Raw genomic sequence first — 27,131 nt, forward strand, 5'->3', positions numbered from 1 at the left:
GAAAGCTGTGCAGGGAAGGCTCAGGAGCTAAGGAATGGTTTAAAATACTTAGTTTTAAATACTTCTCCTTCACACTGTGCTGAAAGAGCCTTGCTCTGCCTTTGGACAGGTTCTGATCACCTGCTCTGTAAATTCCCTGCTGTGCTCCAGGGAATTCTTTTAGGACAAACTTGCAGGAGATAGTTTGACGCAACTTAAAATCCAAGGAACAAACCAATATTTTTTTCCAAACAGTCCTTGTAAGCATTTTTTCATAGGTTCATCCTCTCAAGGTAAAAGGAATAGTTTAGGAATGGAGTCACCTGTCAACCACCAGGAAGTTTTTTCACTGGCATCTCATTATATTTGAATTTATTGAATTTACTGAATTTGAAAAAATGTCCTGATTGCTTTTGGATCAAAAGAATTCACCTTGAACCACTTCTGGATGTGCCATGGAAATAATTCCAGTATGTTATTTAATCAGAGAGAATGTAAATGGATCTTTTTTTTTAACTTGTGGAACTAACTGGACTATCCTGGCAAGATGCCCTGCAATGATTCAGGTTGTAACTTGTGTATTTGGTAACAATTTGTAATGAATAATTAATGTGTGTGCTTACTAGAAGTGATGGGCAAAGCAGCCATCACAACTACATTGAAGTTAGTTAGGGAAAATGTTGGAAAGCACCTTTGCGTAAATCACCTTGCCTGGCAGTGCTGTCACTGTACTTTGCTGGTGCTTTGGAACACCTCAATAGGGAAAATGAATGAATTTGCAGATAGAAATTTGTCAGAAAAGCAGTTTAAGCACAGCTGTGTGACCAGGGAGGTGTTAAACCCTCTGTCAGATCCAGGATGTTTGGATGCACTTGTACCCACCCCTGAAGGAGGGGGTATGGATAAAATAAAAAGCAGAAGTGTTAAAGCTTTGTGGGAAATGCTGGGAATGCTCCTCATTCTCCGAATTCCCAGTGAGGTACTCATGGTGGGGATCTGGCAAACTGCTGTAATCTGTGTTTTTATGGCTCTTTTCCTGTGAGAGGTGTTGAGCTGAGCTGCAGGTCAGCCCTGGGCAGCCCTTGCCCGTGGATGTGCCCTTTCCAATGCAGGATGCACACTCTGCTGCCCAGCAAACTGAGATGGGAGCACACCCAGAGCCCTTTTCTTGCTGGGCTTGGCTCAGAGCAAACACACATCTGTCTCTGGTGCTTCAGGGAGATTGCCTCTTGAATGAAGTTATTTTCCTGTGTGCATCACCTGAGAGTGAGGGAGCAGAAAGAAGAACAAAAAGGAAAATTCCTGTTGTTGTTTAACACCTGGAAAAGCAGCAGCAGAACCCCAAGTCCCTGCTGGCACAATGGATGGCTGTGTGAGCTGAGACCTCTCTCTCTGCATTTCTGAGAAGGTTCACAGCCTCACTGCACACTCTGGGCTTAATTTAAGGCTGATTCATTTTTCTCTGCAAGCTTTTGAGATGTGGCCAAGTTCAGCACCTAAGCTCACACTGAACTGTGGTGTTAAAGTCAGTGCAGTCCTTTTCACAAGAAGAATGCTGCAGGAATTTTCCTTCCTGTGCACACGGCAGCATTCCTTTGTTGCAGTGTCATAAATGTATTTACAGTGAACTGTAGCTAACCCAAATTTTCAATACACAATTTGGTTTTTCCTTGGGAGGGGACATGAGTGATGTATTGCTCAGCAAATCTGAAGAAATGTACTTTGATCAGCATCATTCAGGGAGGGTAGCTTCTTTCTCCCTCATTAATTCCCTCTTAAAGGTGGATTTTAATGAAAAACCTTGAGAAATGCTTTTGGCTTTTTTTTTTTTTTTATTTTGCCTTCAGTGGGTCATTTATATTCTGCACAGACTAGAATAGTGCTGTGGGGGGAGCACTTAAATAGGGAGAAGATATTTGTCATCTGTCACACTCTGAAATTAAACTTTTGATATCGAGTTATTGCCTTAGAAATAACTTCAAAAAAATTTACATGCAGAGAAAAGTACATGGTGGGGGAAGCTGTTGAACCAGTTATTGCATAACACTGTGTTAAATCCTCTGTCACCGAGCAGCCTTTAAAAATATTTCTTCATGAATAAATTAAAAAAAATACATTCATACAATACCCATTTCTATGACCACTTACGTGGATTTTTTTAAAATAAAATCACAGAGAGGAGGCTGAGATTTCCAGAGCTGCTGCAGAGATTTCTAATTAGAAATTGATATCAAGTTTTGTTCAGTGCTTTGAAAATTCTTGTAGTGCGTTTGCATATATTAGGGAGAGAATGGGGCCATGTTCATTAGAAAGTTGAGGAATTAAAGCTCAGCAGTACCAGTAACAAGTGGTAGGAGAAATATTTGCTATTTCATAATGGCTACAGTGAAAAGAGTGTTTGGGCTCTGGCGTGATACTTCTGCTCTTTGGGAAGATGTGAAGGGTTATAAATGAGTTGAAACAGCTTCTGCACAGGGCTGGGATAATGGAACTGTTCCTGGCTGCTGAGTCTAAGGCCACTGAGGGAGAATGATGGACTCCTCCTTCCCAGAGCCAGTTTCATTCCAAAATGCTGCCTAAAAGCAAAACCTGTTGGTGCCTCTGCTCACTAAACCTGTCATTTACTGGGACAAGCGAGCAACTTGTATTTTCGGCTAAATCAAGTTCTTTGCTTTGTGGGTTTGCTCATCCCCCAGGAGGAGCCCCTGCCTTGGAGGCTCTGCTGTTCCTAAAGCAGGCACACAAATCCCATTTCCTGGGGCTCTGCAGGGACAGCAGCGAGGGATCACTGCTGGGAATGCTGGAAAAGCAGCGTTGTGTCAGCTCTTGACTCCTGCTCTCAGATCTAGGAAAAGATGTGGTTTTCCCAAATAACCTCCCTGTTTTTCAAGCATGATTTATGTTTTCTCAGATTTTATAGGTTGATTTGGTTTTGAATCAGTTTTTATGGGGTGTTTATTGCACAGCCTTAAAGTGTCCAAAAGTGTTACTGGATCCCTGAGCTGATCTCTGGGAGAAAAGATTCACATATATTGAATACAGCTGTAAAGCTCTGTAACATCACAGACTTATTATCTGAGGATTCTGCTGGCCCAGATAATCTCCTAGAATCAGAAAGCCAAATTATTAAAGGAATTGGCAATAACTGCAGTTTGTGAAGAGCTGGTAAATACAAACCGTGAAGGAGTTTGCAGATAAGCTGGGTCATAATTGTGTCATAGTCTTTGATAGTCAAGATCTGCTACAAATCTAGCCCCATTTGTTAGAAATAAAGGGAATATTTAGAAAATTTATGTCTAATATGACTGAGGGAAAGCTATTACTGTGCCTTTTGAGCTACCACTCAAACAATTTCAGAAGAACAGAAGTCCCATCTCCTGGGATATGAGCAGTGTGCATGCAAATGAAGGCTGGACATCACTCAGAGTCCTTTGAAATACATAGCTTTGATTCCAGCACTTAAAATCTTAAATCCCTGTTTCAGTATTTATTGTGAAGCTGAATACCTCTAGGGAACAAAATGTTTATTGTCTGATAGACCCTTACGTGGTTGTTTTTTGCTTTTTTCCTGTTATAAATCTACAATAGATGGCCTTAGGATAAAATAGATGCACCAGCACATCTTAAGCCATTAACCACACCAAAGACAGTGCAGATCAACATCTAAATCACACTGTACCTAAAGAAATTTGAACTAAATTTGTCTGGATCTATTGTATGATTTTGATGGAGTTGTTCATTCTTGTATTTTCTGTTAAATTAACATACAGAATAGTCATTGTATGAAATGCTTGGGGACTGAAGTCACTGAAGTTTCTTAGGTAATGAATACATTTTTTTTATCATGCAAACCCTGCATCTCTAAAAGAAAGACAAGGTAAAGAAATACAAAAAGAGGGGAAACCCCACCCAACAGAAAACCCCAAGCCAAAACCCAATCCTAATGTTTTTTTTGCCCCTTTCCTGCATCAGAGTAACACTTTCATTGCCCAAAGCTCCCCAGAGAAAGTCCCCAGCACACTGGGATGTGTCAGTCAGGACTCCTGTGTGACAGAGGCACTGCTGGGACATTGCACAGGACGTTTTTATCTGCAGCTCTGCTGGTCGCTCATTCCCACCAGCCCAGGTCATTGGTGGAGGGAGGGCATCACTCACCTCAGCCTGCAAACTGAACACATGGGATGGTTGGAAACAACCATCCAGAACTTCCAAGCAGAAAAGCTGTGTCGTCTGTTTGGTGCCTACAACCCTTTTCTAGCTCCAAGAGTGACTCAAGGTGCCTGGGATGTCACTTTTACTTTAATGTCAGTAAGTTTGATAAAAGGTTTGCATGTTCCAAAACCTGAGTGCTGTGGGGCTGTGTTTTCAGCTCCCATTTCCAGTGAGGACTTGGCTGAGGGTCAGAAGAACCCTTCGGAAGAACATCATTTGGTAGAACAAAGGAAGCCATCCCTTGCTGATTTTCAGCTCTCCACCTGATGAGAGCTGACAGAGGATGTGGCCCAGCCCCTGAGAGGCTTTGTGCCTTTCTGCCTGACAAAAAAGCTGCCATTGTGGCTGTCAGGTTTGTTTCATTGTGCTGTAATTACAGACTCGGAGATCCTGGGGAACTATAGGGAGAATGAGATGCATTTCACACTGGGAGCTGAACTTGGAATAATGCTGCCCTTATGAAAGGTGGGAGCAGTGAAGGTGTGGCAGAGGTGTGTGCCACTATTGCAGGGGGATTTAGGGGAAGTCAAAGCCCTCAGAATGACCATTTAATTTAAAAACAATTATTTCTCCTCCTTCAATGAATAAGTTGTGATGCATTTTCCAAGTATCACTGTGGTTTCTCTCCTCTTGTCCTGTCTCTGGCTTTCAACCCTTGTGGCTTCATTTCTCCAGCAGCTTGAATTGCAGCTGGGCAGTTCATGATGGGCTTTTTGCTAATGCCACACTCATTCCATCTTCAAACATGAGTGAACTTTGTCCTGGGAGGCCAGGGCCAGGTGGAGCAGGGCTTTGAGGTCTCTTGCACTGCACAGGATGGAAGCAGGGCCAGCAGGACACTTTTCCTCCTGGAGATGCCCTAACACAGCTTACTTTTATTTATCCCTGCTTCACCCAAAGCTCTGCCAGCTTTTATATTAACAAAAGTGCTGTGCTTGACACCAAATCTCCATCGATGCTCATTTAAATAAATTCAATTTGTTTTGTTTATCTTAAGAAATGGTACTGTACAGCAGCAGCATTTGAGGACATTTAGGAAATAGAAATTCAGTGGTGATGCAGTGAACATGTTTCTGGAATTTGTTGTAAATTGAAAACCACAGCAAACCTGACCAAGCTACAGTTTTAATTTTGGCTTTGTTCAGTGTTATGCCAAATCCATTATGCTCACTAAAATTTAACAAAATCATGCAGATCTTACAGTGATCATTGTCAATATTTATATAAATGTTGTGTTGATGAATGACACATGTTTTCCAGCTGTACCCTCATCACTTTGTGAATCAGGATAAGAATCTCTCATTCCAGCCTTTGCAAATCCTATCTTAGGTATCTTTTGTGAGCAGAATAGTTTGGGTTGGAAGGGACCTTTAAGACCATCCATTTCCAGCCCCCTTCCATGGGCAGGGACACCTTCTTTGTCCACTGGCTGAAAAGGTGCAAATCAAATAAAGGAAATAATGGAAAATCTTAACTGTCCAACTGCAAGGGTGCACATACTGAGTAGTGGAAAATCCTGCAAGTGGAAAAGCTCTTTTTAGGTGTTGGAATAATTGTACGTTGCTCGAAACACGCCTAGAACAGTTTAAACAGTTATTAAAGAGTGTTGCCAGATTTTATCACTGCAGTCATGCATATAGATCAGTGATCCCTGAGCAGCACTGTGAAATGTGTGAATGAGGTGCACTTGCTAAAAATAACCCTACTGAGTGCTGCTCCTAATTGCCACAGAATCCTGGGGAAACGATCCCATTTCGGCAGCACAAAATTGACTTTAAATGTTTGACTGCAGCATGACATGTGGGTTCTCAAAGATGATATTTGGTAGACCTTGGTCATCAGCAGTTAAAAATGAAGCAAACAGTCACCATCAGATTCTACTTGGAGCTGTTGTAGTTCTGTTCTTGTGTCACTTTGGGTTCTGATTGTGTGGAAACACCTGGCAGGGCTGCAGGTCTGGGCTGGGAGAGGCTGGAACTGCTCTGCCTTACCTTGTAAGCCAGATATAAAGAAAAGTATCTGTCCAGCAGCCCCAAATATTAAAAAAAGTATCTGTGAATTTGTTTTTAAAGTAAATAAAAAGTTCTCAGAATGTTTGGCAGCAGCTGAGCATCCCAGAGCTGACTGACAGAGAAATGATCCTTTTGTTTTCCTCCCCTTTTAGAAGTTTATTTTAATACTTAATCAAGTTTCCCCCATGCCCTTGTACCCCAAAGAGAATCTATTTTCCTTTTCATGGGAAATGGATTTGTTGATGAAGAACCCACAGTTGCCACCTATGTGACTCTTCCAGATTTCTGGATATTGGAGAAATTGGAACTCATCTATTTTGTTATAATTTTGTCACATATTTTTGTTATTATTCCATCTTCACTTTGGGAAGGTGAAACCTTTCCCTCATCAAAACCAGTCATAAAAATCACTAAGATTCTTTTCTTTCTAGCAAATTCTTTGATTATCCATTTCTTTATGGTTATTCATATTTTTAGGCAGCTGCAGCAAATGACAGATTTGCAGGCACACTGAATTTCTGCTCCAGCAAGGGTTTAAGCTATTTAGGGAAATGAATGAAGCACAAAGGTTTTTATTTAACTATAAATTTTGTATGACTTTAATTTTTTTTTCATGAGTGACTGGCTTTCTTACATCAAACTCCTTCACAGGGAATTTTACAGCAATAGGCAGTGCCTTTGACAACTATAATTTTCTAAAACTCTGGGAAAGCCAGATGAAAGAATAAATAAATATTGATCTGGCTGGGGTTTAAGTAATCCCTGATTAAAGTAAAAATGTATTTTAAAAGTGGCATTGATTACTCCTGGACTCTGGTTTTGTTATCCTTCCCAGGCTGAAAATGTTGAGTCTTTACAGAGTTAGAGAAATATATTGAGAATACCAATAAGACATTTATTTTAATTTATCACCCCAGTGTTTGAGCACTTTTATGTTATCTTCTGAATTGATACACAAAATTAATCTCACAGAAGTGGGACAACTTTACTGCTGAGGCAAAGGGGAGCAGGAGGTTTAAGGACACACCTGTGCTGCTGGGCACAAATAGTTTTTACAGCTTAGGCCTCCAAGGGTCGGTGTTGGAACTGGATTTAGCCAGGACAGAGCCAAGTGTTCCCATCCCTGCCTGCATCCAGTCCTGCTGGGAATCCCCTTCTCACTCATTTAATCAACTTTGTACCATTTCCATCCCCTCTGGCAGAAATGTTTTGTCTTGCTGTACTCCAAAGCCTTTGGGTATTTCCCCCTGCTGTGTCTCCTTGTTTGCTGTTTGATTCCTGGAGTCACCTGCTGATTTTTGGGACTGGTACCCAGTAGAGGGATTGCATTCTCAGCTCCTGGACAAGATGGACTTGCTGTTTGCTCAGCTCCAGCGTTGTGTGTGCAATTCAGAGTGAGAGAGCTCTGGCTTTTAGCTGTTTTCATGTGTTCCCACAATGGGGAATCTCTGGGATAAATGTGCTAAGAGATGTTGGTAGCCCAGGTGGTGGAACAAGATATTTGGCTTGGAACTCCTGCAAGCACTTCTGTCAGCTTGGGATGGCAGAGAGGTATTTTTATCACTTGTAGTGCTTACATGGCACTTCAATCAAGTGGGTTAGGCTTGGTTTGGTTTTGTTTTGGCCAGATTTCAATTTAATTCATGATGTGCCACCTCCCTAAGTCAGCTTTGGCTCCCAGATAAGTCGTGTTGTCCTTTTAATTTCTGGCCGAGCATTTGCACAGCGGAACCCAGAGACTCTGGGAATTCCTTTCTGGCCCTTAATAACACGAGGTCCATTCTGTTTGTGCATCCCTCTGATGCTCTGAAGTGCTTTGAGGGGTTGGGAGAGAAATTGCTGTTCAATCCCTGTGTCCTGGAGCTCTGTAGGGCTGGCAGTGCTGTGTTCCTGCATCAATCTGCTGGTCTGGAAGGGAGACATTCCCCAGGCAGCGCGAGGGGCTCTGCTGAACTCATTGCTTGGCAAGTTGCGTCTTGACAAATGTGCTGCACACAGGATTCTGTCTCTGCTGACGTGAAATCACCCCCAGAAGGGCTTGAAATAGAATCTTTGTTGAAAATTTCGCCCTGGCATTAGATTTGTGACACCTGCGAGTTTGTCCTGATGTAATTCTTGGAAGAGATGTTTGTTTTCATCTCCAACAGGAAGAGAGGAAAACTTTCATGTGCCCTGATTCATGCTTGTATTTATTCAGTAAACATTTTCCCCTCAAGATATTTGATTCTGAGAAAAATTGAGGTTCTCAGTTTTGTTGAATGCTTGTAGACCTGAATGCTACTACAAAATAATTGTAAGTGCTAACAAGCATGATGGCTTTTGTGTGCATTGTTAGTTAGATTTTTCTGGAATAAAGCAATACTAAATGCTTCAATTCTATTGGAAGGTGTGTAATATTTTATTTTTTAAAGGTGTGTTATACTTGATTTTTTTAAGAGTCACTTTTAAATTTTCTGTTATGGAAAAACACAAGAGAGATGACCTTAATTTTATTAATTGTGCAATAAATGCATTTGGATTTAAATGAAGCTGCTTTTCAATGATTGAACTGCCTTTCTCTTTGATTTCACATTCATTATAATGATTATTATTTAAATTTCCAAAATATAAACGTGTTTTTTTCTTTGTTTTTAACAGGTCCTGCATGCTGTGACACAAAGATCTCCTCGCCTGGTGCGCTATGTTCATGGTGAGCCTGATCTCCTCCTGTTGTCCATTTGTCATTCCAGGGATTATTATATCAAAGGAGTATCATGTTATTTTAGCAACCAATCATTTGAAATCATCATAAACACATGGAAATGAGTTTAGTCTTTGTTTTTTGCTGAATTAGTGACAAATCTCCAGTTTTCTACAACATCCGGTGCAAAATGAGTTTTAAGAACCTGAGAAGGATCTGATAATGGCCTCTAAGTTCCAGCGGCCATGGTCAAAATTGCAGATAAGGCAGGATGGGGCCAGTTTTGTAGTTTCAAGCGATCAGTGACATCAGAATTCCTGCCAGGAATCAGAATTCCTGCAGATTTCCTCTCCATGAGCAGATCTGCACACAGCAACACAACAGGCCCAGCCTGGGTCCAGTGAATCCCATTTTGTCCTGGTTCCAAACCCTCAGGCTCTTTAGCTATGCTAAGGAATTCTCTGTGGCTGCCAACTTTTTGGCACTTCTTAAAATAACTCAGTTAAATATATTTCATAAACTCATTTTGTATAGGCAAAAGAAGCCCCTGTGCTGCTCCTCAGCAGCACGTGTTCCTTCTCCTTCCCTTCCCCTCCAAATATTAGCAAATTGCCCCTTTCATAATGATATGCAAATAAACCAGCTTTTGGGATTAGGCCTCACATTTATCAAAAGGTTTCCTACTGTGTTCTGCTTTCTTTTTTTTGGTCTTTTTTTGAGGGGTTAAGTAGCAAACACCTTCTGTATTTCTGGGTTTACTGATACCTATTTTTAAATTGATTATTTTCTCTCATGCTTTTAACTGGAAGTAAGTGATCCTCATGTGGCTCCAGTGTTCTTTTCTTCTTTTTTTCTCCATTTAATTTTTTTTTTTTTATTTCCTAAGTTCTCCCTTATATATGCCTCAGGATGTTTGAGCTGCTTGGTGACCTCCACCTTTGAGAGCAGAAGTTAATAAACAGCTTTCCCTTGCTGATGGGCTTGGGGATGGCACAGGATTGGCCAAGGCTTTAAGGGACACAGATTTTTAGGATTTTTAATCCTCTTCCCCAGCTCACCTCAGCTGAGTCCTCCATTGGGATCTGCCTCATGGAGATGTTGGGGTAATCAATGGCCATATCCAGCTGAGATTCCTGGTGTTTCTGGGAGCCATCAATGTGCTGTGGCTGCCTGGAGGGAGTGTTCCATCCTGGGACATCCATTGGGGTGTCAGGAACCATCCTCAGCTCCCGGGGGAATCCTTTCCCCTGATGAGGGCCTCTGGGCAGCTTTGGGGGTCATGGCAGGGACAAGCCCTTGCTCAGTTGCACATCACTAGTGTGGGAAATTGAGGGTTTTTGAATAGCTGGCTAATGTGATTAAGTAGAAGTTGTTTATTGTTTACATTATGCACATGTTTATAGATTCTAAGTACTAAGTGCACACTTTCTGATTACTGCTTTTGTCTTTTTTACTCATTTTCTCCCTGTGTTTCTCAGAGTAATGATTGGTTTCAGTCCAGGTGTTTCACAGTCCTCTGTTATCTAGTTCTTGTGGTCTTGGCGTTCAGTTTCTCAGCCTCTTCTTCCTTAATTTAGTACAATTTATGTTCTAATAGCCTTGATGAATCCTTGAGGCTTTGATAACAAACTTAGAAGCGGGCTGGCTGGTGCACACCGTGGCCTAACCCTTGCTAATACATTGCAACTCATCACATTTAATTACTCAGAACTCTGCAAAGGGAGATGATGCAAGAACAAAAGTTTAACATCTGTTAGGGCTTTTAATGCCAACATTTTCCTTTTTTTTTTTTTTTTTTTTCTTTTTGGTGTAGTTTTCTACATTTTTCTGACATTCTAGCAGCTTTTCCATGTAATGCATGACTTTTCTCCCACATTGTGCTGTCCGTGGTGATCTTTGGAGCAGTTCTGCAGGTGCTTGCTGGAGGTTTGGAAAGGCTCTGAGGATCCAGAACTGACTCTGAATTTAATTAATCTGGGAGCCCCAGAGAGACAGTTAATGGCTCCATCAATAACTTCCTCATATTCTCATGTTTAAAATATTGGACCAGTATTTTGAGGTAGGTTAGGAGTGTCCTGCATTTTGGGGTCCCCTGCAAGCCCTGCAGATGTTCTCTGGAGCACAACTTTCTCATTTTCCTTGCCACAGTTACTGCAGAGGGCCCCAAGCTTGGCACTGCTTGGCTAAAATATTTTTTACAGCAAATAAAATAAACCATTGGCATCTCAAGGGCTTACAGTTAAATTTTACTAATGCAAATTGCTTTTGAGTCAGGCAAGTCTAGCAGTGTTATTGTTTGTCTTTTAAAAATACATTTTATCAAGGCTGGTACAAACCCCCACATGAATTCAACTATAACTTTTTCTGATTTTGATGGAAAAAATCATTTTATGATGTTCAATCTTTCTGTAATGATGTTGAAAGGGAGAAAATTGTGATTAAAACAGAGTATTAAAAATTCTGCCCACAAAATAATTTGTGAAAAGGAATTGCAAATCCAGTGGCAAGAAATCTTTATAGCCAGATAAAACTGCTTGGGGCTTCCTTTTGTTTCCAATTTATATTCACAACAATTAATGAGGATAAAGTAACAATCAGAGTCATCAATTAAAACTATCAATACAATTGGTTTTAAATCAGTTACCAGTCCATACCTTTGAAAATACTGCAGCCCAAGTTTTGTGATTGGATTCTATTGGCAGAGTGTGAAGAAATGGTGCAAATAGAAATGGCTTTTCAGGGAATCAAGGGTAATCTACACCATAAACACACAGTTAATATTTTATTATCTGACACATATTCACTCTAGGTGATGCTGAATTTTTCGAAATAGTTTTATCAGGTCAAGTTGGCACTTTCCTTATGCAGTCCCTGGTTTCTTTGGGGATCCCATGGCACCCTGAATTTGAGATGGCATTATCATTCCCCTCCTGGTGTGAGGCTGATCTGATCAATGTGGGGACTGTGATGACTTTGTCATCTTTTGTCTGCTGTAAATTGTTATCAGATTTTTCTTGTAAAATGCAGTTTATGTTGCTGCATACAGAGGGAATAAAGCATTGCTGAGGCAGAGTGGTTCCTCTACTGCACATTCCCCTTGCTGTGCCCTTTCCTTGGCTTCTTGTGGCAGGATGGGGCTCAGAACTGACCTTTAAAGAAATACTGAGTATAAATAGGAGCTGTTGAACTTCTGCAGAAATGGACTTTGGATTGCAGGTGTTCATAATTAGATTAATTTGCAGAGTAGATCAAGCCAATGAAGGAGGCATGGAAAACTGATGGAGGGCTTATCAAATTAGCTAAGTAGAGCAATTAATCAGACAGGCCTTAACTGTTTGGTTTCTATTTTTTGGTTATTAGCTGGAGCAGTTTGCTTTCAGCTTGCATTAAAGAAGACACTGAGTGCAAGGCTGTGCTTGGGGAGACCCTTCCCTCCTTGTGTCCCTGTCACCCCTGTGTGTAAGGTGGCACCATCAGGGACCCATTGGCATTCCCAAGGCACAGAGCAGCCTCCTGCCGACCAAATAATTTTTAAAAAAGTGTTCTGCTTTCTCTGTGAAAATAACTACAAAAAAGCACCAACAGTGGGCATAGGATTTTATCTAAACAGTAACTTGTCAGTGACAGGGATCAATCAATCCTCAGGAACTTCTTACTCCAGTAGGGTTACAATTATCTTAAAGGTATTTAAAAGCACCTTAGAATGATGATTCTAACAAGTTGTTTTTATTCTAATTGAGTTCCTCCAGTTTGGGGAGCATTATGCATATTTATACATTTTTTTTGTTTTTCTGACTCCATTTGTAAATTCTTTGGTATTTTTAGATGGACTTTTCCTGCCTTTCACTGCAGGAATAAAAAGAGGGTTCTATAAGATTATCCCAAGAGTACTTTTCCTCATTCATTTCACAATAAACCTCTCTGGTAGCTGTCAGATTTGACCCTGAGAAATTTCCCTGAGGCCCCAGAACATTGACATGGAATAGGGGGCAGAGATCTCTCTCCAGACATGACCCTCCCACTTCCCTTTTCCTTCTATTCAAGAGGTCAAATAATTTCTCTTCCCACATCCACAATGAGTCCTAAAGCACGTCAGAAAATGGGGAAGAATGGAAATTAGCACTTCTTCTTCCAAAGCTGAAGAAAGATGATTTGATGAGAACAAGACCTTCCTTCAGATCTCCCTGAATGCTGAACTGCCTCGTGTGTAGAGGTTAAATATAAGTTTAAAATCATTCCTTGTGCCTTCATTTAAAAAATACCCAATGAACGTTCTGGCACATCGGCTTTGGGCATTTATATTTAGGAATCTTATCACAACTTAAAATGCTGCTGTAAAACTGGTTTCTGCTCTCTGTAAGTCCTCAGCCATTTTATCTTAAATATCCAGAAATGAAAATCTTAACCAGGGTTATCAACTTGGGTCAAGCTTTGAAATCCCTTTTAAACATTTTGAGTGATATTTTTCATGCCCTTAACACTGAATACTTCAAACCCCAAAATGTCTTTTGCTTAAGAGTTCTTTTGAAAACTGCAGAATCCTTGAACAGCTGAAGATTAAGAGGAGTTTTTTTGGTGACTATTTCAGGATTTTTTTATAGATTGATAATCATGTTTGCCGTAGCAAGATAAAGGATAGATCTAAAGGCTGATGCCTGAGATGTGTAAGCTGCATTTTCTTTTATATCTCTGGAAAAGTAGTCTCTGATTTTTCTGATGAATTTCTGTCTCTTGCCTTGATTTTTGAATCACTGAAAATAAGATACAGCTTCTGTTTTAACCAATATGGGAAACTGCTAAAAAGCCTGTAAATAGGAGTAATTAACACCCACCTCCAACAGTTCCTTTTTCTGCTAATTTAAATACAGGATTTCTAGGTCTAAAAGCATGTGAAGATAGTTCAGACAACATACATGTGCTTTCAACGTGCTTGAATCCAATCCTTGGGAAGGCTGCAGGGCTGTGCTAAATGTGATCTAAATTACTCTGGTAGTGATATAAACCCAGAAAGGATCTCATGTGTTTATTTGGAGCCTGTGAAGCAGCCCAGATACCTGGATGGATCAATAGAGAGGGAGGAAGGATGGATGGGCTGTAAAGCTAAGCATTGCTCCTCAAGAGCTTGTTCTTGTTCAAAACCCTGAAGTGCAAACTCGAGGAGGGTATTTTGCTTTGTGGAGGCTTGAATTAGTTGGTTCTTTTATCAGTCTGTCAAACGTTATCTGACTGTTTCTCTCCTGAAATACAATCTTTGTGGGAAAATGTTTCTTGTGGCGCTGGTATCAAGGTTTCAACCCACTAATAAGACATGATCTTAGTTAATAAACCATAAAGACTGGAGTGCTGTAAGCTCTGTTTGTGCATTCACAGTCTGGGGGGGCTCAGTTCACTGCCCCGCTCTGTGAAAAAGCAGCAGCAGCATTTCCCACTGTGAGCATGGAGCAGCTCCCACAGCCCTGGGGCTGCTCACATCAGCAGCCCTGACAGGACAGCCAAACACCTGACGGGGAACGTCCCTGAGAAATGAGGACACGAGCTCAGAGATGTCTGTTGCGTGTTTGTGATGGTTTCACTCCTGGTGGCATCAGCACTTGCAGCTCTGATCCACGGGAGCACCAAGCCCTGAGCTGTGCTGGGTGGGATCAGAGCAGGAGCAGCTCCCAGCAGGATTTTGGGAGGAGCAGAGCTCTCTGACGGAGCTGGGCTGTGCTGGTGCCTCTTGCGGGTCAGAGAGGCTCCGTCAGCTCAGAAAGCTCCAATTATCTCCTCCTCAGAGTTCCTCCCTGTTGGGGGAATCACAGGGGTCTCCTGCCTGTGATCCAGCACAAGGCTGCTTTGGACAACAGGCAGCTCTCAGCATGGCTGAGTGCTCTGGAACTATTGGATTTCTCCAGTTCTTCCCCCTGGACATGTGAGGCAGCTCCCTGACTGCTATTCCACAGGGTACTGTAGCTTTCTCTTTGATGCAGAAGGAGCCTGGTCATGAATTTGAAACTACTTTTGCCCTTTGAATTTTTTTTTTTCCCAATGATGTAATAAAATGTTTAAAATATCAGCTTGAAGAAAAGACTTGAGAGCTATAGGAATAGGGAGAGAAATCATTTTGTGCAATAATAATTACATTTATGGTGTTCTTTTCATTTCATTGACTCTCTGTCTATGTTCCACTGGTGGTAATGTTCTTCTACCACTCCAAGCAGTAGAGCTGGAATAGGGCTGGTACATTAATGGCATTCAGGAGTTATAATCCCTCTGTCTCATTTCCCACAGCACATAAGCCATTATTTGCAATTTTGTTTAATGCTTATAATGTAAGTTTGGTATAACTGTTTATTATCCCATGGTCCTGTACTTCTAGACTTGTTTTCACAATATTTGTGTATCAAACAAAGGATGTATTTTGCTCAGGATGCTTAATCAAGGTCATCGTTATTTTTGGTTTGGTAGCTGGGTTTTTTTCTTCTCCATTATTTTTCTTTGAGAACCTTGATGTGCTGTAGTCAGTAAAAAGAAGTTGGAATAAAATCCCCTCTTTTAATGGTCTGAGTGAGGCTCATGGTATGAATATATCTATTTTAAGTTTTTTTTCAAACTTACTGTTTTCTATCAAGTAAGAATGCTTTTACATTTGCGTAAACACTGCATCAATGTTTCCAGCAAAATAATTCTTTTCGTCAAATTTCCTATTTAATAAAATACAGCCTCTTTGAACTCCACAGACCTCACCATCTGTTACTCAATTTTCACTCCATAAAATTTTGCTGACATCTGTTTAATCAAATATATTTTTATAGTCATGGAGAAATTTAGTTCAAACTTGGAATTATCCTGTTTCTATATGCCAAACAGAAAATATGAAAATAATGAACAGGAACTTATGGGAGAGGAGAGGGAAACATTAAAGTGGAGTCTGCAACTACTTAGGGCACCTTTCAGACCTGGAAGTGACATTCCTGATGGTCCTGAGGGCCTCCTCAGGCTGTGGAGCTCGGTGTTCCGTTTCTCCAAGATCCCTCAGCTCCTGCTTTCTCCAATGTTCCCTCAGCTCCTGCTTTCTCCAACGTTCCCTCAGCTCCTGCTTTCTCCAACATTCCCTCAGCTCCTGCTTTCTCCAACGTTCCCTCAGCTCCTGCTTTCTCCAAGATCCCTCAGCTCCTGCTTTCTCCAATGTTCCCTCAGCTCCTGCTTTCTCCAACATTCCCTCAGCTCCTGCTTTCTCCAACATTCCCTCAGCTCCTGCTTTCTCCAGGGTTCCCTCAGCTCCTGCTTTCTCCAATGTTCCTTCAGCTCCTGCTCTCTCCAACATTCCCTCAGCTCCTGCTTTCTCCAACGTTCCCTCAGCTCCTGCTTTCTCTACCATTCCCTCATCTCCTGCTTTCTCCAGCCTTCCCTCAGCTCCTGCTTTCTCTACCATTCCCTCATCTCCTGCTTTCTCCAGCCTTCCCTCAGTTCCTGCTTTCTCCAACATTCCCTCAGCTCCTGCTCTCTCCAGCTTGGCCAAACCTGGCTGTTCCCCACGGCAGAGTTTCAGAGCAGCTGTTGGGCTTGGGTTTGGAAAGCCAGGCCTAACCAGGCCAGGTTTTACCAGCCTGCCTTCATTCCGTGCCCATCCTTGTGCTCCTGTCCTTTTCCCTCCATGCCAGGGAGCTCACTCCTCCAGGAGCTGTTGGGGCTCCTCTCCCAAGCAGGCAGGGCACGCCTGTAGGGAATTGAGGCAGTCACACAGGGAAGGAAGGCAGAAGCTCCTCTTGGATCCATCCCCCTGGGTTCTCCAGGGGTTGTGCTCTCTGGATAAATTGTTTTCCCATTAAATATTGTCATGCTGGGGTTTGTGGGTGCTGCCACCAGCTCTGGAAGGGTTGTGGTGGTTGTTGTTAGTGAGCCCTTCCTTTCAGGTTGGGTTTCCAAAGGAAATGAGGCATCTGCAGTTCCTGGCTGTCGATCTGTTGGTTTGGTTTTCTGTCAGGTTTGATTAGGAGATTTCCATCAGGATTGTGCTTTGACAGATCCTTCCCATCTCCCATATGGCATTCAAAATGAACATCTGCTTAAAACAATAATTTGTAATGTTTGATAAGCAAATAGCAGTCTTTGTTCCTGTTGGTTATCACCACTTTTTGTTAATTCTCTTGGTTTGTTAAGGTACAATATGTTGTACCACGTATTGTGGATTTTGGAGAAGTTGCTGTTGTGGCTTTTCTCTTGTTTATTTTCTCTGTTGATATTGGGGTTGGTGTTTAGACAACTTCCAGAATGATTGAGCTGTTTACTGCAGATTCATATTGTTTTGCTTGGAAACCAAATTGATATTTACAACTGAGTAATAAATTTAGAATATTGGTTTTTAATTGAATCTGCAGAAGAATATGGTGATTAACTTGAATTTAATGATGAAGAGCAATGCTCTTTGAATTTTTCATGGAAATCCCATTATCTGCACATGTAGTATTTATTAAATTGAAATTATCTCATATTTTAAAATAGTATTTTGTTCCCTTTCACAAAGAAGAAAGTCAAATTGTTGTTGTTGATTTTACTGATTAGGTGGACAAAATCAATTGAGATGAAACATGAGTATAATTTTGTAATACTTAGAGCCCTTCCTTAATTCATTATCCTCCAAGACACTATTTATCTACCTTGAAGTTTTCTTTATTCAGGGTCATTTATTAAGGTATGCTTGAAAGAAAAAACATCTGGAAGCATTCTTTGGTTTGTTTAAAATTTTCAGTTTATTTGGAAGGAAAACTTCTCATCTGGTCTTTCCAAAGCCTTGAGAGCGAAGTGAAAGCAAAGCTGAGATGCCAATGTTTATTTCTTTGTGGTTTTCTGACAGCAGATTACAAGGGGGGAGTTTGTTTTCTGGCCATTTTGCAGATTGTTTATGGTAATGAACATGCTGTATAAGTTTAAACTCAAATTATAAGCAGAAGAGGTTTTGGTTGGATGTTCAAATTTAAACACGCTCTTTGTTTTGTGGCCGATAAAATTAGATTGCCCTCGTATTTGCTTATAATGAGATCAGCAGGCTAGAGAAAAGCAGCCTCTTTCTCAGCATGATCTATGCATGCTTCTCCTTCAGAAAGTATCAGCAGAGGGAACTGGATTGATTTGGGTGCCGGTGTTGCTGTGAGGGCTTGGGAGGAAATGCAGACCCTGCAGTGCTGCAGTGCTTTTCAGCCTCGGATGAGTGTCTGAGTGTGGGATCACCTGGCAGCCCCACCCAGGCTCTGCTGTACATCAGGAATACATTTTTTAAAAATTCCTTTTCTTCTCAACTCCATCTTTTGCTGATATTTAGAACCAAAGAAATTAAACTGAACCACAAGAGGAAAATCTGTTGAGCATCAGCTACAAACTCACGCTTCCCACTGACAGCGAACCAGAGGAATAGCATTTCCTGGGGTCTCACTCCTGTCCCCAGCACAGGCACTTGGGAGGACCCTGAAATGTCTCCCCAGTGTCAGAATTTGTGGGTGCAGGAGTGATTCCTGAGGTGCAGCTGACCCCTCTCCCCTGAGCAGATTCCTGCTGCTGCTGGAGTCACCGAGGCAGAGCTGGGATGTGCTGCATTGCAGGTGCAGGAATTCGGGTCTGCTCTGCTCTAAGCTCACCCCAATTCTCCCCTTGTTCTGCTCCATTCCACTTGCTCCACCCTCATTCCAGTTCTATTCTGCTTAGGATCCAAAAGAAATCCTGGAGTTAGATGTGCCATGCTGATAACCTTATACCTGGGGCAGGAGAAAATGGAGTAAGAGTCACAAGGGAAAGATTTGGGGATGAATTTTTCATTTGTGGTTTTTTGTTTGTTTGTTTTTGTGGGTTTTTTTTTTTCAGATTGATAATAAAAGAAGCTGTCCTGTAGAAAATTTAGAGTCAGGTTGTGCAGTAATCCATAGGTAGGAGAAATCCAAGCAGGATGAGGAGCCCCTGGCACCACCCCTTGTCTGGGAGACATGCAGTGGGACCAGATGTTTAATCAGTGTTCCATGGTGAAGCTCTTCAAGGTTATTTTAAGACAAGGCTGCTGGTACAGAGGACTTTTTGATATGGTTTGAGGTGGTGATACATGGAATGTCACCAATTCTTGCATTTCCAAAATGCCAGCTGAGCAGCATAAGCAGATAAGGGAAAGCAGGATATTTCAATAATAAACACTTAGATTTATTTTAGGATAGTTTGAGGGAGATGGCAAACAAGCAGAAGGAACACCATGATCCAGCAATCCTGAGTGTAAAAACTTTTAGCTCAGAAAGATAAATTCCCATTTCCTTAGGAATACAGGCTATCACAATGAGAGGATAAGATATATGATGAATTAAAGCCTAATTAGAAATTAGAAATAAAGTGGGGAAATTAAATGGCCTATTACTAATGCTGCAAAAGTGCTTTTAGGATGCCCTGGGGATCAAGGCTTTAATGATGATTTGTTAGTGAATTGCTGAATTTAAGAAAAAACTTCAAGTTGCACTGGGAATCTCTTCCTGCCACTGCAGAGTTTTCCCTGGAACAGTGCATTTTCAAGTTTTTTGTTTTCAGATATTCAAACCAGACATTTTAATAACTGCTTTTGTAATTTAACTCATTGTTCCTGCTTTTGGTTTTTGCCAATTTTTAAACATGCCCTCTGCATTTTGTATTCATGCTTATTAAAGCCTGTTTTCCCTGATTTTTTCTTAATTAAGAGCCTGTTATTAGACTTGGTGAGCTTGGGGTTAAAAATGTGTAACCATCTGCTTGCCATGGCATCCATGCAGTGAGGGGATGTAGTCAGTGCCGCAGAGTGATGTGAGAAGTAAATTGCTGAGAGGAATTGTTTCCTGGGTGCTGCTGCCACTACAATTTCATTTTATTTTGCTTGTTGCTTTGCCATGACATCAGCAATCTCATTCTGGGCCTTGGTGGTGATTTGGCTTGAACTTCATTAGGCAGAGGGAAATGCACTGATGTAGAGATTCCACCTTGCTGAAGTGGTGAAATGCTGACCCTGCACTGCACAGATGTTTCTGTGACACAGCTGGGCCCAAAGGTGGCAGCCTGTGACTTCCTTAGGAGGCTCTTGGAATTGGTTTTGTTTTGGAGGAAAGCAATGGTAATACAGTGCCAAAATTGTTGGCCAAGAGAAATCTGTTTTCTTCTCCGCCCCCCCAAGTTTAAAAACAAAGCCAGGGTCTGGATTTCCACACTCCATGGTTTGCCAGGTTCTGGAAGTGTCTTCAGATGGTGCCTCCAACATAAAAACTGTTGGAAAGAGTCCAGGGTGTTGATAAGGGTGTGGAGCACATCCCCTAAGGAGACAGGCTGGGAGAGCTGGGGCTGCTCAGCCCGGAGAAGAGAAGCTCGTGTGGACACCTCCCGGCACTTTCTGAAGGAGCTACAGGGAACCGGAGAGGGGCTCTTTGTCAGGAACCGGAGTGACAGCACAGGGAGGAATGGGTACGGATTGAAAGAGGGGAGATTTAGGTTGGATATCAGGATGAAACTCTTCCCTGTGAGGCCCTGGCACAGGTGCCCAGAGAGCTGTGGCTGCCCCTGGATCCCTGGCAGTGCCCAAGGCCAGGTTGGATGAGGCTTGGAGCAACCTGGGACAGTGGAAATGTCCCTGCCATGTCAGGGGTGGCACTGGATGGCTTTAAGATCCCTTCCAACCCAAACCATTCCATGATTCCAACAGCAAGAGGAGCTCTGAACTTGGTTGTTTCCTCCTGATTCTCTGTTTGCTGTCAGAGGTCCATGCTCAGGTGTTAGTGGGGTGAGCTCCATACGGTGGTAATTCAATCTCCCCACGCAATAAATTAGGCACGGCTCTCTTGTGATGCACTGACTTTGGAGTATTGAAGAATTTGGAGAAGAAAATGGCTTATCTGTAGGAAGAAAATAGCCTTTAGTACTGGTTTTACTCATGTTAGCAAATTTCACCTCAAAATGGCACATTGATGCTGGTGCATTGGCTTTGTTGGGCTGTTTGAAGAACTGAATGAAAATCTAGGCAGCAAAAATGTGGAGAGAGAATAAGGAAGATAAGAAAAGAAATTTTAAAAAAACCCCGTCGTTGGACTTAATTTGGTCTATTTCTAAAAGTTTGCAGCATGATCTCACATATTTTTTTGTTTAATTTTCCACCCCAACTTTGGCTGCAACTTTTTGTCAGATTTGACATAAATCACAGGATAGTTTAAAATACAATAATTATTTTCAGATGAGTTAAATTTCTTGGAAAGATATTTCCAATTTTTATGTTTCATGGCTGATTTCAAAACTCTGTGTTAAAAGTGAAGTTTAAAATACATGCAAAAAATATTAAGTGTCCTTTTTCTTTCTAAAGTTAATCCAAGGTAAAATTAATGGAAGGTATTCACTTTACACTTAGGTGTGGAAGAGAATGGGAACAGTTTTATTTTTTTTCTATAAGTAGTAACTTCATGGGATTATAATGTCATATTTCTTGATAATACATAAGTGCTTTTACTCCTACATGTACTTTCACACAATGTAAATTTAGTGAGTCACAGTCAAAGTACAAAGGCACTGGGAGTTTGAAAGATTATTTTGCTTTATGCAGCAGAAACCATTATTTGGTATCAAGCCTCCAAACTTTTAAATCATCAAAGTTGCAAAAGTCTTGCAGTAATTATAGTAAATACTGTGAATAAGCTACTCAGTTGATACCTAAATTTAGTTTATGCAGAGAATTAATAGACATTTTTGTTTTACATTTGTAGAATAATTTTAATTAGACGCAATTAAGTAAAATTACATCACTCCAAAGCAAATTGCTGCTTTCCAAACTTCTTTAAATCTCCTTATATTCCATTAGTATGTGAAAGCTTACAGTAATTAAAGTTTGACTTGTTTATATTCTATAAGAAGAGCTAGAGAGGAGTTCAGGGAACCTTTCCACGGGGAAGGGTTTTACCAGATTGCAGAGTGCTCTGATTCCTCTTATTTGGAGCATTTTTGCTCCAAAGCATTTGGTACATCTCCACTCTTGGAGCCAGGAGAGAGAATTAAATGGACAACTGATGAAGCTCTTCCTCCAAATCTCTAATTATGCTTCTGGTGGTGGCATTGTCTCGATGTTTTATGTGCCTGATATTTCAGCTGGAGCAAATATCTGAACCCAAAAAAGGCTCCTCGAAATGTCTGCACATTCAACAGGAAAGGCTCCTGCTGAAATTTTTACGGCGTGGTTATAGCACTGCCTAGGTTATGTCCCACATTAAATCCCTCCCTTTTCCATTGCCATTTTAGCAGCTTGCTTTTGCCATAAATACTTGTAGGAACAGCCCAGGGATGAAGCAGTCCCTCTAAATCCTCTTCCTGTGCCTTGTGACTCAGATCCTTAATGGGATGTCAGGATTTTGTCTGTGCACACGGACAGTGAACATAAAACAGGAGGTGGGATACTTGGAATTCACTTTTATGGCCTGAACCATGGGAAAGAAATGAACTGGTTCTCCAAAAGCTGTGGAGAGGAGCAGGCAGCTCCTGCTGCCAGCAGTAATTACAGCTCAGCCAGGCCCTTGCCAGTCACCCGGGGAAGGGAGCTGGCCCAAATGTGTTGGCCACCACTCTGAGGAGTGCAAGAAAATGTTGTTTTGGCACCTCCTAAACTGCATTTCCCTCTCCTTGAGGGGGGATTGGCAAAGCAGCTTGTACATAGCAGGCCTTGAGATGAGCAACAGCATTTAATGCATGCTTCAACTTTTTTTTTTAGGTAAGTTTTCAAGATTTTAGAGACAAAAATTAGGTTTTCACACGAGGAAGTACAGTAAATATTTTTGCCCCTGACAAGGGGAGAGAATGATGCATCTGACTCTATCTTATCAGAAGGCTAATTAATTACTTTATTATACTATGTTATTCTATACTATATTACATTATATTACATTACATCCAAACTGAATCTGCCAAGCACTCAACTGCACACAACTGCACAGAAACCTGTGACTGTCACCCAACAGTCCCAACACACACACCTGGCCCTGATGGACCAAAGAAACAAAACCCCATCCCTTTGGGTAAACAATCTCCATATTGCATTCTACTTTGGCACAAACACAGGTGCAGCAAATGATATAAGAATTATTTTTCCTTTCTCTGAGGTTCAGAGAATGTGAAACCCAGATATATGCTTGGGAAGAATTGTGCCTTGCTTTTCTCTGTGAAGAGAAACGTGGCAACAAGGAAGTTTGGTGTTTCTAATGGAATTATCACCGCCTTCCTGTCTTCTCCATCCTGAGGCAACAGACAGAATCAAATAGATGTTCTTTCCAAAATACTCTCGGCAGATGTCTGCATGGACCAATAGTGGTGTTGAGATCCAAGTGCTGGGAGATCCAGCGTGGAAAATGAATATTGCAAGTGTGATTGTAAATATTTTTAAATTGGCTTTAAAATTATATTTTCAAAATCATTATTATGGTTTTTAAATTATATTTTTATATGTGGTTTAATTTTTTTTCTTTTATTCTTTGTGATTCTTGAATATCCAAAGCCAAGAAAGAAAAGGAGAAACAAAAGTAAGAAGAAAAAAAGATTAAGAAGAAACAAGTTGGCAGCTTTTTTATTGTACAGAGAAAGGAAGTTTGAGATATATTTTGAGAGAATTTAGAGTTGGTTTTTTTTCATGCCTCCTTTTGCATCCTTACAGTGGGTCATGGTACTCCTCTTGGAGCTGATCTATGTGATATTTTTAAAATTAGTGGCAGTAAATTGTCAGCTGTCAAGTTATCTTTAGTCTGTGACAGCTTTGGAAATGTGGTCCTGAGACCACCTTATTTTTCAGACAGGATGACCTGGGAGGAGAATGTGTAAAATAATAGTAAATTAACTTAAAAGGGCTTCCTTTTACTTCTATGTCTTCCTGAATTTTCCTTGGCTACCCTATTCCAGACCTAACTCATATATATATTCTTATATACATATATTTTTTATACTTATCCCCCATTGTTTTGCCATGTAATATGCTGCAACCAACACAAAGGAATTTTGAATTATGAAAGCTGATGATGTCTTCTGGTATGATCATCATCTCTCTATTTAAAGAGAATTTTCTGACTAGCTGAAAACATGGCATTTAGTTCTTGCTGTGTTCAGGCTGTGACAGGTCCAACAGCTATTTTATTATAGTTTGGTTTTGAGGCTGGAAATTAAAATAAGTCAAATCCAGGTATGATAGCTGCTAGTAAATCTATTAAAGTATCTTTAAGGCAGTAGGCAGACATATATTAAAGTGCTATCGACAATGCAGGTATTTCTCCAGAGTAGAAATGGTAAAAAAATGGCTTTTTATACATCATGTCCCAAAGAAGATCCATTTTCCATGACAAGCTTTGACTTAAGAAGATTCAAGTGGGGATGGTGTTGCTACAGGGATTCCAGTGTGGAAGTTTGCTGTGGTTCCTCTTGAGTCTGTCCTGAAATGGGTGAAATTGGCACCCACCTTCCTGACAGAAAGGCAAATTTCCCAGAGCAGGAGCAGCAGCCAAACCTGTTGGATATTTTTATGGTTTGTCCCCCAATCCCCATAACTGGGCATACAAGTTCAGTAGTGGAAAAAACCTTTTTATTGTAGAGCATATTGAATATTCTCATTTATTTAAGGGAACAGAGGTGTTAGGAATTTGCATGTGCCTCTGGTGGTGCAGGGTCACTACATTACAGACAAAAATGCTTCTCACCAGAACTCTAAACAGCACTTCCCAATATCCTGGTTTTTCTCCCTCTTGGGAATTGCTTGTGCCAAGCTGCAGAGGAGCAGCAGTTCCATATATCTGCCCTCTCTATCAAGCACACGAAAAAGGAGTTTTATTATTGGGACTGTAAATTTAAAAATCTTTCTAATGCAGTTGTGGATGTCCTTTGTGTCATGTATTTCATGTACCTGAGTGCACGTTGATATTGTAGTGAAATCTGTTATATTTCAGACTGTTAGAGAATTGAATGCTTATTTTAGTCACTTGACAGCAGTATTTTTTCACCTACTAGCAGCTAAAAAGTCTATTGCTCAGGCTTTATTATCTGAATATTATTTGTCTGTTTTTTAGTAATAGAACATTTTCCACGGAAACTTAGACTTTCTTTCATAGCTTAAGGATTAGAACCAAAAAATACTATTTCAAATAGATGAATTTTATTCTTATTACCTTTCTTCTTGTCAGGTTAAATTTGTTATGTATGAAATACAAGTAAAATTGAAAATGCCCAGATACGTTTTATTCCATATTGCTTTCTGTTGCATTTGGTGCATGTTACATAAGAGGACATTAGGCAGACTGTCTATATTCACTTTCAAAGTGTGAAGAAAATGATGGCTAAACATCTCTGCAAATGAAAATTTCAGCAGCTTTTATGTACTGGAATTTAATGCCAACCTAATTACCTCTGTTTTGCTAACATATAAACTGAGCACTGGAACATAAGGTATGGCAGACTAGCTAACAAGAGGGTTTTTTTTTTTTGTTTTGTTTTCAATATTTAAATCTTCTTTTCATAGTTTTGATAAAATTTCCTCGAGCTTTATGTGAAATTATCTCAGGTTGGTGGTGCTGGTAACTCAGGTTAGCCTTATCTTCCAACTCACACCTTAACAGAGTTCAATTTTCATTTAATCAGAAAAGAAACAACATCTGCATATCAAGCATCCTTTTTTGGTCAAATGAAATCACTTCAGGCTTTTCTCACTTTTTACAAATAGAAATTAATTTAATAATTTTAAAAAGAAATAATTTTGTAAATGTAATCATCATGTTGATGGAACTTGACCCCCAGTGTCTGTCACAGTCCTGCCACCCAGACAGCACTGAGCTGTCACAAGCTGAGGGTTGGTTTGAGAGAGGAAAAATCTGTGTGGTGCCAATTCCGGTATTTAATAATTGAGAATGGAACACCCTCAGCTTTCGGGCTTGTTTTGAATGCCCAGCAAGAAGTGAACTTTAAATGGAGTGAAAAGGGAAGGCACAGGTTCTTGGTCAGCGTTCATGAGGCAGGTTGGGGTGTGGAGGTGCCAGTGGGCAGAGCCTGGAGGTGCCAGCTCTGCTGTGCCTGGCACTGCCCCTGTGCCAGCCCTGGGTGCCCCAGGGAGCACAGCCTGGCCTGGGGCAGCTCTGCTGCTTGCAGGGCTCTCTCTGATAACTGAGCACATGGGTTCCCCATCAATAATCACTTTTGTCAACAGTGCACCAGTGTGGGGGGGATAGAATGTAAGAAAATAAAGATGATGCAGAAGGTAATCTCACCGCTGAGGAGCGGCAGCTGCTCTAATCACCAAAGATTAGCAACAGGCCTGCCCTCAACAGGCCACAGCTGTGTCCGATGAGGATGAGTGTATAAAAGAGCGGGTTAGGTGGGTGAGGAGAGAGCTGGAGTTTGTTGGTTGTGTTGTGAAGAAGGAGGAGTCAGAGCTGTGAGGAGATGCCCATTAGAAATCACTGAGAAGGTATGGAACTTTTGCAATAAGATGGCAACACACCAGGGGAGCTCGGCTGGGTCTGGAAACATTTCTGGGGAAGTTCCAGCCACCCAGAAAATCATTGTAATCAAAGGCTGTGATAGTGGCAGTCAGAAATCAGAGACTTTCAGGGGAATCAAAGGAAATCTGGGATGAGAGGCCTGTTTTTACTATGAGGATAACTAATTTTGAGTCTCATTTAGCATTTTCTTGATGACCTGTCCAGAATTCTTTCATTGTTTTCATCACTCTGCAACCTAAAGTAGTTTCTGAAGGATCCTCTGAACTAAAGGCTCCCTAACTTATTTCATAGCCAAGGTTACCCTTGAAAGTTCTCCCTGTATTACTTTCTCTTAGAAAATTTCAGCCAGGAAACGAACGTTCAAGGAAAATTCATTTCAGAATGATGGAGGGCAAATCTGTAAATAACCACCGACTTTATAAATCAAGGCATGTATCAGGCTAGTCAGAAAGATTTAGGGAAATGACAGAAATTGGTTTAAATTTTCTTTATGATGACACTACAGAACAGTCTATAAGAATGGTACAAAATTGAACTCCAACAAAATAGAAGCTCACAAAACCACACTGTCGACTAGTCTGCATTATTTTATATCTGTAATTATTGGTAGCTAATCTGTTACACTGCTTGTAGATAAATAGCTCTCTTTGATTTGTTCAGTCAGTGCTTGTCTTAATTGATGGTCTAACGACATTCCAAGGTAAAATGGTGTTTGGTGCCCATGGCAGGGAACTTGCTGTGCTGCAGTTTCTTCTATGGTCACATTATGGACCC

General features: G+C 41.0%; 1 protein-coding gene across 4 annotated transcripts in view; it reads left to right on the plus strand.

Annotated features, from left to right (window-relative positions):
- ATP2B2 (ATPase plasma membrane Ca2+ transporting 2) overlaps positions 1-27,131 on the plus strand; it is a 403,583-nt gene that overhangs the window by 91,404 nt on the left and 285,048 nt on the right. For all 4 annotated transcript variants that reach the window (XM_054281065.1, XM_054281062.1, XM_054281063.1 and 1 more), the window contains exon 2: positions 8,841-8,892. The gene's annotated coding sequence lies outside the window, so the exon portion shown is untranslated. The remainder of the gene's footprint in view (positions 1-8,840; positions 8,893-27,131) is intronic.

This window comes from Melozone crissalis, unplaced genomic scaffold, assembly GCF_028551555.1.
Source record: "Melozone crissalis strain CALT ecotype California unplaced genomic scaffold, PUWL_Pcris_2 ptg000029l_1, whole genome shotgun sequence".
NCBI lineage: Eukaryota > Metazoa > Chordata > Aves > Passeriformes > Passerellidae > Melozone > Melozone crissalis.